Below are 13,140 nucleotides of genomic sequence, written 5' to 3'. Positions count from 1 at the left end.
TTCAAAGCAAACTCGTAGAGGACTTTAAACGTCCCCATCATTGAGATGAGATTTGCTTTGTAATTGCAGCGCAGCTTCTCCCAGGTCGTTTAGTTGAATTAATAGTCGCCTCGCTTGTGTTTACCTGCCTGCATCTTAATGTGTTTGCACAGGAAAAAAAAAAATGACGGTGTGCTATGAGAATGACGCCAAAAGCAAATCTTGACTTTATTTCACGCCGCACGTCTGCACTTACTAAAACTGAAGCAGCCGAGCTGTTATGTTTTGATTGCTTATTATTTCTAAGTGTTTAAAGCAGCCCTGGTTTTAATTTTATCACAGGCCATTTTGAGTTTATCTAAAGGTCTCAATAGGGCCATGCAAAGAAGCAGCTTGATCCATTAAGAGTATTGGTGTGTTAAATGCACCTGTGAGGTTTTATTTGTTTGGAGAACTGCATGGCGGACTGAGTCCGAGCCGCTGGCGACGACGCTTTATTCCTCCGCATCGACATTTAACGCTTGTGCTATTTTTCATCTTAGGATGACTTTTGCACCCACGTTGGGTGGAAGGTAGTGGCATCAAAAGGGCAGCTGTTGCGCAACTCACACGTCCACTGCGTGACCCCCGCTTAGCCTAATGGGTAAATAGAGAAACTGAATACTGGAGTAGCTTGGGAAAAAAAGCCCGGTGACTACTTTAGTGTGCCATCCCAACCGTATTTGGCATTCATATTTTCACCTCTGAGGAATTTTCTTGTATTCCTTCGAAGGATGCGCAAGCCCCACGTTGCGAAATCTCCGTGAAATGACGGAAAGGCCATCTCAGCAGATAGTTTGGCTTTCTCTGCCCTCTTGTCTGCTGCTGCTGCTTATCTGATCATCAGTGAAGGGAAAAGGTGAGCGCGGAGCACAAACAAAAGGCGCTTGAATAAACTAGCTCGCGGCCACGTTATTCAGAGCAAGGCTATTGTGCTCGCCCGACAAGCCTGAACAGGAGAAGCTTCCCCGCCGACGGCATTTCGCTCCTCTAGGGGGGAAGAAAGAAAAAAAAGAGATGTTTTTGGTACGTGATTCTAATCTGGACAAATGACAACTTTACATTGCAATTATTTACACCTCAGCAAATGTTTGGTCGTAAATCTTGAGGTTGTGAATGGGCCAGACAATCTGACATCTAAAGATGGCACAGTATATCAATGCAAAGTAGTCCAATCGCTCCGCTTCACGTTTGCATTGAGATGAGCTTTCTATTTTTGGAAATCCACCCTCGCCGGGCGGCTGCAGATTTGCATGGATTGACATTTTGCAATTAAGCATGACATAAACGCCCCCACGCCTGCCGCCCGAACCCACTCCCACCGTGACAAGCAGATTGTTTGCTTTTCCGAGCGAGGAGTCTCGGTTGCCATAAATATCCCGGCCGGCGCATTCCTCCGCCTTCACCTTTGAGCGTTGCTCTGGCCGGCGCGCATCCGTGCTTTCATGATCACAGGGCAGCGGTTGGGGCACATCCAGCTGCTTAGCGCCTCGCAAGAGAAGCAATGGAGGCTGATAACGGGATGCTGACTGATGATGGGGGGGGCTTTAAAGGCGGTGGGAGATAACGCTAATGATGCTGAGATTAGCACTCATTTAGTGTAAAAAAAAAAAGGTCTGGCCCGAGATGAGCGGTGATAATGTCGGTATGAGGCACTGACGTTTTTATATGAGGGACAACAAATGGTGGTCGTATACTGGAGCGGCAACATGGTGGGATGTTGGAAGGAGAATATAATTCACACTCTCGCTTCAACACATGGTGAAGCAGCATTTAGCATGTAAATTGAATGAGCTGCCAAAAGAAGTAAAGTCCAATGTGAATGTTTTTAAGTTCAGGTTAAAAGTTAATTTTTTCATGATTGAGCATTTTTAAAATCACTTTTTTCGTCAAAACCTTTTCTTGCTTTCTAAATTATTGGAGTAATTTGGGTAAGCTTTTGCATCTTTTAAGTGGAATATTTTTAGATGGGCCGGCTGTCATCAGAAATATAGTAAGTCTATAAAATCGCAGCAGCAGAAATGAACGTTTTTACAGCACAAATGAAGCGCAAACTAACAGCACCATTACGAGTCCATTGGGAGAAGCACATATTTGTCCTGCAGAATCTCAATTTAAAAAAATAACAAAAACAAACTGCTTCAAAACAGATTGCGTACTATGGAAAAACAGTGCCAAAATGGAGCGCATCACCACGCCCCTCCTTCCTCTTGAGTCACCACTCATATGAGGCATGCCACCAAGCCCAAGAATGTCTACATGATGAGAGTTCCTACGACGGCAGAAGAAACGTCAGTTGCCACACAGAGCCGGAATGTTCCACCGGGGTGACAGAAGGTGTGTCCCATCGCACGACAATGACCGAGAGGCAGCAAATGTCGAGGTGCCGCCAAAAGTGAAGCCCCAACAGGTGCCACGCTGTCAAAAGCCACTTCGCACCTCGGCTCCCTCACACCACAGCGCCGCTGTCGCCCACCCCAGCCTGCGGGGGGGGGGGGACTCCCCCGAGGGGGCTGTTTTGCTATCAGCATGCCTCCGCTTTGAAGTAAACCGGGAGGCCGCAATCTGGACTGTGTTTACTTGTCGAGCGAGTGGGCGTGAGGTCACTTTTTTTGCCTGACACAACTTGGTAGCAGAAGAGTGCATCAGTGTCTGGAGAGCCTCTTACTCACGAGGACGCTCATGTGGGCGCAACATTTACCCCAAAAAGGCAAAGATGTTGGTTACTTCCAAAATGTAATATGCAGACTGTGAAATGGAGTCAATCATTTTCAAGGAATCTAATCCGACCATTATTATTTATCATTAAACTGCCAACATTTTAACAACTTGCAAAGTTTTTATGGCTCAAGCCAAAGTTTATGCCATCTAAAATCCAGCCAAGCGTTTCTTCTTTTTTTTTTTTTTTTTTTAACCAAGGTGGTTTATGAGTCAGAGGCCCACAAACTGCGTCTTTATTGTGCATTTTGCTCGTTGAGTCGGGTGAAGTCACAGCAACCGGGAGCCGTGTTTATCCACTTTTGCGAAGGGGAAAGTACGCTTCCTCGCTCTGTGGCCGCGACTTAAAATGTGGATCACTAGCACTCTCATATCTGGCACATCGCATACCAAGCTGCAGACACCACTTTGCTTAGATCAGCAGAAAAAAAAAGGAGAAAAAAGAACTGGCAGTAAGAGGAAGCTGCTAGACTCACTCCGTCCAAAGCTGAATAATCCCCCGAGCACCAGCAGTAACTCCAAAGCTCCTTAATTAGAATAAAAAAAAAAAACAACAACAACAAGTTGTGGTTATTTAATGGTGCTTGTGTTTGACAAGGCTTACGTTCCCTTCTGAGTCTTTGCAAGGCAGCAAATGCCAATTCAAAATTCAACTACGGGCTCACAAAAATGATCTACAGTGGAACTTCTCAATTTAGACCACGTAAAATATGCTTCTCAAGTCTTTCTAAAACTGGAACCAATATTGATATGAGGCTTGCCTAAAGGAGGGACAGGTGGCCCTCATTTTGAAAACAGCCCAGTAGTTTTAAGTTGTAATAACATCGTTTACCACTAGATGGCAAACATCGCTTAAGAACGTCCATAAGACTGCACTTCTCCACCAGAGAAGGAAAGAGCCGATACGACATAAAAACACGTACGGCTGTACAATACTGCATGACCAAGGCGTCAAACGGGACAAAGGCAAAGAAAAATAACATTTAAAAAGCCATGACGTCCAAACGTTTGTATGTGTCCTTCAAAATGTCCTCCATCTGGCATAATAGGGGATGACTTCAAGAGTAAATATCTCTCAGCGTGGTTCCAAAAACATCATGTGACGCACGAGCCAGCTCACCGGTGAGAGTCTCATAATGAGATTTTTCCTCCCGTCTGCCCGCGACATTGCTCCCGCCTCGCTCGGAATACAAATTAAAGGCTGCCGTCTGACTATTTGAGGGCCAAATATACATATTTAAAGGCTGTCCCGTCGAAAATGTCAGAACAGCGCCTCTGTCAAAGATCACCGTCTCGTTTCCCGGGGTCCTCAAACATGCCGCTGATGTCAGAGTCAAAGATCACATTCCGCCTGATTCGGCACCCGCCTCACAGATGCGCCGGCACGGACGGACGCGCTCAGTCGGAGCTAAAGCGACGCTTCGCAAAGGCCACGCCGGCCGACCGTCTCCACGTCAACGTGATGCACTTGTCGCGCGGAGACGGGTCAACGTCTCTGTCAACGCCTCATACCAACCTCTGAGACATTGTTTTTATGTCTTCATTGAGTTCTCGCCAAATAGTGCGATTTCCCATGATTGAATCGTATTTTCGCTGATGAAAGCGTTTTGCTTTTGAGTCTCATTAACGAACAAAGGCAAATTCCCCCATGACTCAAGGTGATGGTTCGGAATTAAGTGAAAGCTTGCTCAAAGTGAACACGCAAAATTGTAGACAAACGCACACACACATGGACAGACAAAGATTAGGGAGGATCTACAAAGTCCACGGCAATCTGATAAGACTGTTTTCATGTGCTTTTTATCTGCGACAACTGCTCTGCTTGTCTTATCGTGCGAGCAGCAGCGTCTGCTCCTCTCTCTCTTCTCTGATGATTGTCTCGTTATCGCCGGTTAGCCGAGCGCACGATTAACTCGACTAACGTTCGTAAACTGGTAAAGGCTGAGCATTTTTTAAATGAGTGCAATTGCTCTTTCCGAGTTGTAAAAGTGCGTGAGTTGTGTTTTTGTTTGCTTGCTAAAGGCCATTTTTATTTCTCTGCTGTAAATGAAGAAAATGCAGCCAGTAACACATCACTGCTTAACTGCGCTTAAATGGATGGAGACACAATGGACGTTTCCACGCAACATTAAACTGTAATTGTAATAAAGCTTGCCAGGACGTTTATGTTCCAAAACCCTGAAACAAGGCAATTCTCGTCAAGATTTAGTAGGATTATGGACAAAAAGGAATGGGAAAGTTGCATATTATCAAATGGGCAGCTCTCGTCAGGACATTTTAACTACCTTGAAATGATTTCTTTGAATGTTTCGGGATTGGTGTAAATTATGCTTGATTTTATGCAATTGATTCTTGAGCAAGAGTGAGCATCTGATGATGTTTTCCAAAAATTGTAAGGTATTACTTTGGTACGCTTTAGTTTAGATTTGAGTTCCGCGACATTGATTATATCCGTTAGCCCGGCTCATTGTGTTAGCATTAAGCTAGCAGGAGTTCAAGCTCAAGTTGTTCGTTTGCGTAATTATACAACATGTTAATTGTCTTTATTTTGGTTAGTTGGACTAATTTACTACCAAGTTGAATAAGAATGGGTTACAAAACCAGTAGTAGTTTGCAGTGAGCATCGAAATGTGAAAATAATGTGGTCAGATAAAACCCAAGTTGAGTTATTTGGCATTAGCGCGTGGAAAAAAAAAAAAATGTGAGTACAACCCAAAGAACACATTTGGGGCTGTTTTAGCAAACTTACAAAATCATCAGGGAGTCAAATAATGATCTCCCACACTGTGTATTTTCAAAAGCAATGGCACAATCTGTTCCTTTTATGTGACTTCTACAACTCCTGCTTGCGTTTGTTTGCTCATAATTAGCAAGCAGTTATCACACTTGACAAGATGCAGGTTGGAATGCAGCGCAATTGAAAAGTAAAAAAAAAAAGAGAGAGAGAGAGAGAAGTCAAACCTTAAGGATGACAAGTTGTGAAGTGAAAGTGGAGGCCGTGTTTGACCTTGTCCTTCTCTGCTGAGGGTCTGTGGGTTTGGGCCAGGGACAGGAACTCCCTGTACAGACACCATGTCTGCATTCGCTGCTCCCACTGCACACTGGAACACTTTGTTCAGCGCCACCAAGGAAAGCCTAGACAACAAAAACACACACATTCTGCCTTTGCTCGGGCTTTGGGCGGTAAATAATAGCCCCCTCAAGGCGGGAAATCACGCAACAAAAATAAAATAGATCTGTTGTTAGCCAATCGTTTGTTTGAATTTACAGCTTGCGAGGGGCTACCATGCGAGAAAGTCGTATAAATACAATGCGACCCAATATTTATGATGTTTAACTTTAGGGGGCCAACTGTTTGCAGATATGAATCATTTCATGAGTTTTGGGATCACTTACTGTGAACCGGCCAATAAAAATAATGCGGGACTGTTATTTACACACTGGAAGTAGCTCGTTGATCACGTTTTGGTTTTTTATTAGAAAATAAATTACATGGAACTAAAAACCCAACTAACATTTAGTTTGTGCTCATTTTTTGGTACCGTATGTGATAAATATGAGGGAACATGGATTATATTTGTTCAAAGTGATAACGGCCCTCCGAGGGAAACTCGAACTATGATGTGGGCCGGGACAAAAATATTTTTGAACATACAAACGCCTGACCTGAAACGTGTCCCGCGCCTTTAGATTGCGTCACCTATGAACAACTGACACGCGACCAAGCCGTAAATTGGGTGGCTACGTGCTAACACAACAAAATGCTATCACACAGACACAGCCATTTTCTTGACATTTTGCTTTTCTCCCTTGTAACACAGCCAACCAAACATGGCCGCCAAACAGTAACCCTTCAATCAGAGTGACCCCAAAATCTGATAGATGAGCCAATTATGTGCGTCGATGCATTTCCTGCCACGCTGGAACATTGCTTGTGACCTTCCTCTTGACAGAAATGAATTTTTCTCCCCCTGAGGCTAAACAAATCGAGGAAGAAAAAAAAAAAGGATTAAAAAAAAATCACAGCGTGCTCCACCCTTGCCACTGAGTCACGCCGTCAAGGCTGCACTTTGACATCGGGCCTGTTTACAAACCAGCCAACATTCTGCTCTTAAAACTAACAAGTTTATTCTTCTAGGACAAGGTCAAGTTATGTGAGCAAGGGGGGTGATTTTAGAGGGGTGTCAAGCTGGAAGGACGGAGCGGCACATCTTCCGTAGCAGGTTATCTGCGCCTGCGGCAAGCCGCCACGCGCCTGCTGCACCTGATTGTCTCATCGGCACATTCCAGGGCCAGAGGGCCCGACAAGCCCGGGCACAGCGTGCAGACTGTGATACACTTGTTCTGCAGACGCAGGTGTACACCCTGCACTCAACACAAATCGATGGGGGATGGGGGGGGGGTAACAAGACTTTTATTGAGCAGAGGAGCTACAGAAGACATATGAGCTTGAGGATGACCTGAATTCATGTCCATCATTCAGAGACAGGATATTGAATACATTAGAGCGATAGATAGGGCAAATGTGATAAAACTGTGAAAAATGATTTAGATATTGTGAAATCCATGTCATTTTAGAAACATTTTCCTTTAAATATTTTACCCGTAAACACATTTAAATTTTATTCATTCTTAGTAAGATGTGTTTTTTCTTTTTGCTTTGCCTTTGAATGTCTTTTTATGTTATTTTGTAAATACTTTTAGTTGTTGTGCTTTTGGTTGCGCGGACCACCTTGAGTTGCCTTGTTTATGAAATGTCCTACATCAATAAAACTCCCTTGCCTTGCCTTGACTGGTAGCATAAAGTACAAAAGAGAGATTGTTCGCTATGTTACAGAATCAGCCCCCAGTAATATCAGTCGCGCATCGCGTAATCGTTAAATAATTTCCAGTTATTTCAATAACTACAGATAAATATATTCCAATATTATTGCTATGACAAAAATATTGTATATATTCAACTAAACAAAAAAATACCATCAAATGTAATCATTACAATGCAAAACAAATTGCAATAAATATCCGTGTGAAGTTTTTTTTTTTTTTTTTTTTAAATACGACAAGTCACAAAAATTATATCAAAGACATATGAGATGACACAGTGGGAATAATGCCTTCTCTGTTGACTGCATGGCTGGTGAGGTTGTAGAAAAGACAAAAAGTGAAGCACTGCGATGATGTCATCGCCAGCAGATGCGGAGGAGGATAGAGATAAAGGCGAAGGAATTCCAAATAATATCAGTTTGGGCATGCAGAGGGTTATCGCGCATGCAGCGGGATCGTGTTGTGACTTTACGCCCGCTGACTCACCGTCGCTCCAAAGCCTTCATTTTCGTTGCTATGGAAATATGACATTTCAGGTGCTGATAATGTTTTGGAATTAGAATACACAAAGCGGAATCCCTCCAAAGGAAGCTCTTTAATATTAATGAAATATTAACGCAGCATATAAATAGAATGTGGTAATACAAAAGGCGGGAGGTATTATCAGCTGGAAAGCATCGACGGGAAGAAGATGTTCCAAAGAAGGTCAAGCAGACATTTGTATTTTAGTCTTTCCTTGACAATCGGCACAACAAAGCAGTAAGAAAAAAGGATGTGATGGAAGGTGTTTGGTTGGAGGGGGCGGGGGAGCAGGCCAGGACCTGCTGCGGCATTCAATTTTGCCTTTGAGAGGCCGAGGCACTTGCCTGTGGCAGGTGCAATCGTGGCAGACGTGACGCGGCGACCCGCTCCACCTTGGAGCTCGACCCAGCGAGCTGTCACAACAGGTCGCTCGGCTCGAGCGCCACCCGACTCGGATCTGATTGGATCGTCAGAGGGGGCGACTCGACAACGCCTGCTGGAACTTCCCAGAGACTCGATATCAAATGACGGTACTGTTATGGTGCTTCCCAGCAGCGCACATTAATGCCTCATAACAACAATTACAACCCAAGCCATTGTCTTAATTCAAACCTTCAATGCATGCCCACATTTTGTCATCAAAACTCATTTGCTCACAGCCAAATTAAGGATAATATGGCCTTGCAATCTTGACTTTTTGTGTTGCTTATTGCATTTCTGGAGAGCCTGGCCACCCATCGAGTGTGAAATGACACAATCAGGTACATGGCAGATTGTGGCAAAAGTGTTTCATTACTTTTGCCCCAAGCAGAACATTCCTTTGCTCTGTCAGGTTGCACTAAGCCCAGTTTGAGGCTAGAAGACATTTGCCTTGGGCATTCACTAAGCACTACGACAATTGCACCTGTACATGATGTACCGAACTAAAACATCTTGTAAAAAAAAATACACTCCAGCTAAACATTTGCCACCACGCACACACTCTCCTCAGTGCAGGTGATTATTGTTGCCTCGAGATGACAAGAATCTCACAGCTGACATGGCTGGACTTGCTGCCTCTGCACTCGTGTGTGTGTGCGTGGGTTGACTGCAGCTACAGGTGCCTCGCAGGAATAGCGTCTCATCTGTTTTACTTTAACATTTCGAGACAACGCTGAAGGCTTAAAAGGGTGAAGAAATACGACAACATTCCTGAGAAACTCAAGTGGAAAATTAATTATAGCGTTTTTTTTTTGTTTTTTTTAAGTGCGGCGCATCCCCGGAGAATAATGACTTTAATACCTCTGCTAAAGTTTTTTTTTTCAAGGTTTCTTTGTTAGTTGTGAGGGCTGGAAAACTTCAATGCTGGGCAGAATTAATCAGGCTTAATTAGAAGTGCCCAGGAGGCCAATAAAAAGTCTCTTTTCTAAAATAGCTCCCCCTGCTGGATCCGGTGGGGCAATACATACTTTGCCCCGAGTGCTGAGTCAGCAGAGGATAAGGTCCTTTTCTGTTCTAGTGTTCTCACAGAGTTGAACAAACTGTCTACAATGTCTTGGTAAGGTGATTCAGATTCAGGTGGGAGTCGAATTGTCTAGAACAGCGATTCCTAAATTGCGTTGTCCGTATCCCCTGAGGGTGCAATTACGCCTGTACTTTTATTTTTTTTCTTCAGGCTTTTGGTGCTATAGACCATACCTGAAGGCATGGAACTTCCCCACAATGTAACAGTAAGCAAAAAAAAAAAAAAGAAAAACCCTAATGATCTGCCAAGTCGGTGCTGTTTGCTTTGCTTGAATGACTCGCGGTTCCACCAGCATGGCGGAGTCGGAATAGATTAACGCCACGGTCCATCTCCTCCCCGGCTTCACACAACAAAATCCTCTTAAAAGCGCCGCACGTCACTCAATCTCCAGAGCGGCGACGAGCGTGGGGGTGCGCCTGCACAAATAGAGTGACAAGGATCTATTTGCACAAGTGGATCGCATCACACATCGAGGTGGACGCTCCGCTTCCATGTGCGAATCTTTTGGCAAGACTCTAAGGACGTCTTTAAGACCGATTCAAGTAGCTTCAGTGAGATGTTATTCCACATAATCACGGCTGTAGGTTTTTCCAGACCCGTTGAGTCTCTGAAAACAACAGGAAGTTCCTCAGCAAAGAGCCCAAAGGCAAAAGTGTTTGCCCTCGCAAAGCCACTTAAAGCCCGCGCCCAAAAAAAAATAGAATTCACTCGTGACGACGTATAATGAAGTGGCTGATACTTGAGAGCCCGTTGCCATGACAATTTGATTTGATTACGGATGCTGAAATTTTAAATACAGGAAAAATAATACACCCTCACAACACGGCTAATACATGTTTACATGCTCGAGTTGCTACTGCTGTTTTGGTTACAAAAGTTCAAACGGAGTTTTTTGTTTTTAAAGTGGATGATAAATACATTTTAAAATGAATCCTTATTGCTCCCTCACGTTTTATATGATCTCATAAACAAAGCTTTTTTGACAATGCTGCTAAAAATGCTGATTAACGTGATGGCCATTTTTACAGAACTAAATCATTATCAGAAATGACCGCTGCAATTTTGGTTTTATTTTACGGTCAATTTTGAGATCAAAACATTTCATTCTGCTTTTTTGACTTTGAATTCAGCAAGTAGCGTTTGATTCCACATTCCGCCGCCATTAAAAACAGAGAACTGCAGACCATGATATACTTTACAGTGTTCCGGAAATGTATTCTTCTTTTTCCACGCAACAGTGTGTGTGATGGGGTCGTTAAAAGCATCGTTGGAACGTTTCGGGGCACAGGGGGAAAAAACTTTGCTTCAACTTCTCAAAAGAGAAGCCGTCGTTCGAGGCAAAGCTTTAATAGTGTTCATTTTGAGCCGCATCTCTCTCCTCACATTGATCCCAATCGCTTTGCTGAGGTGCAACAAGGCGTGTCTCCCTTTTTCATCTCCGAGTCTCATTGATCAGCGGCGCTGGAGCCGTTACAGGCTTGCAGGTGTGATCGCCATTCCAATTGCCTCTGCCCGTTTGCGCTGCGGTGATGGAGCGGCGTTGTGCCGAGAAACATCATTTCCATGATGCGCTCTGGAATATAACCGACGAGTGTTGACACAGCAATCCGATCTCATCCATTATTCATACGCCGTCCGACACTTTGCTTTTTTTCAATCTATCCACGCCGTTTTAAAGTTAGCGTGGAATATTCAGAGGCGGCGTTTCTGTATACTTGTTTCGGCGCGTGCGTTTGCATGTATTTTGCCGTAATGATAGACCGCCGATATGCGGGTGGGGAGCGACGGCAAAGCAGAAAAGCCCGACAGACATTCCTGAATGCCAGTGTGGCTTGCAGGTTGAAACACGCCACCGGTGTTTGACTAAATACCTCGGCCGGGAGTGATGCTGCTTGTGCACTCTTTCTTTCTTAGCGCCTCGAGTACCATCATCATGACCAACATTGAGAAAACAGATAGGTTGTCAGAATATCTCTATTGTTTCTAAATTATGTAAACTAGCCTTATGTTTGATTTGTATTCACGTACATTTAGTGGCGTGCAAAAGAGGGGGCTGGGGTGGGCGACCTCCACCTGAATGGGGGGGGATCCACTGCACCCCCACCCCTCTTTTATAAAGCAGCAAAATGTCAAAGGAAGATACATGTCAAATATTCCTTTCGTTGAACTTTTTGAAAAATCGACTTCTATACCCTGAAGGCATTTTTAAATACATCTTTGGTTCTTTCTACGTACTCACCAAACAATTCCATGACAGTGCGTAGTGCATGTTGCATGAATGCAGCTCAAGGCAGGCTCCATCCAAAAGGAAAAGCTTTCCTCAAAGGCTGCATGGATCAGCACCTGCCACTCAAATCAGCAACACTTGCTTCCACTGCACCTCCATCGCCAGCTGGCTCCCTGCAGCAAAAAGACAGAAATAGCCATCATTAAATCAAAAATAAATCATAAATCCGCCAAAGTGCTACTGAGTGATAAGTGCGGCCATTTCTTGTGTGTGTTACTCGTCCAAATCATGTCGGTATTTTCTTTTCCCAGCGGTCATCCAAATGCTTAAGAACTTTTCTCAACCCCTATCCAACTTAATTAAATCGAAAAGGCTCCCAAAGATAATAGCCAGAGCAGCGGTTACTCACTAACCTTTTAGCCCTTTGGCTTTCTTTAATTGAAACATTCATCAGCGATTGAGCCGGCGCGCCGCCATATTCCCAGGCAATGAAGTCGGCTAAATAAGAAGATGATGAGGCAACACGCCACCTGAAGGATAACAATGGACACGACATAAATGAGAGTGCCGCTCGAGTGGATTAGCTCCGCCTGCTTTGGACTTGACTGGATAACAAGCTCCGGGCCCGTCTGGAGCGGTGCGCCTTGCAGCATCGCCGTCACGCCCGGTTGCACGCGACTGCCGTTTCATTTGTCCACTTTTCACTTTTCCTTGGCAACCTCAAGGCCTCTTCTTTACGCATTGCAAACATCTTTCCGCATGACTCATTCTCATCTTTTGACACGTTTTGACCAGAAATTCCAATATTTTACCCACTGAGCCGTAACGTAGGGAAAGAAAACTAAATTTGACTGATGTCTGTCTGTCTGTCTGTCAGTCATTCCTCCAGTGACATTGACTTCTGCTTAGATCTTGTCAGGAATGAGCTTGACAGGCTTGCCATGCATATTGTCTACACACAGCAGGAAGTCACACAAAAAGACATGGATGAGTCAGAAGAGGCACAATGTTCTCGAAAAGATCGATAGTGTGCGAGGCGGGGGACCGTAACGAGTGCCTGTGAATTGCGGCGTCATTGTGTACGAGAAGACGTAAACACGCAGGAAGGACACCAGATGCGACAACCACCATTTTCTTAGTATGTGCTCAGCCTGCAGGGGTAATGTTCTTTTTCTCAGGACAAAAAAAAAAAAAATGGAAGGCTGTGGTTGTCAAAGACAATTATTCCCCAAGCAGGTAGTGTCTGTCTATTTTTAGATTCTCATATCACCAAGAGGGAATAACAAAGAGGCACAATGAAGAGGAAAAATATAGTGAAGAAAGGCTT

At 44.2% G+C, this 13,140-nt stretch overlaps 1 long non-coding RNA gene across 1 annotated transcript; it reads right to left on the bottom strand.

Moving 5' to 3' along the window:
• Positions 1-230: 230 nt before the first annotated feature.
• On the bottom strand, positions 231-12,314 carry LOC119137038. Its single transcript, XR_005100850.1, has 4 exons — positions 12,227-12,314; positions 11,826-11,986; positions 5,698-5,871; positions 231-1,008 (listed from the first exon to the last, which is right to left on the bottom strand). It is a non-coding gene; the product is annotated as an uncharacterized LOC119137038 (long non-coding RNA).
• Between the last annotated feature and the right edge of the window lie 826 nt (positions 12,315-13,140).

Source organism: Syngnathus acus, chromosome 17 (genome assembly GCF_901709675.1).
Source record: "Syngnathus acus chromosome 17, fSynAcu1.2, whole genome shotgun sequence".
Lineage (NCBI taxonomy): Eukaryota > Metazoa > Chordata > Actinopteri > Syngnathiformes > Syngnathidae > Syngnathus > Syngnathus acus.
Note: the sequence above shows the minus strand (reverse complement) of the source record. Positions and strands in the feature narration are given on the sequence as shown.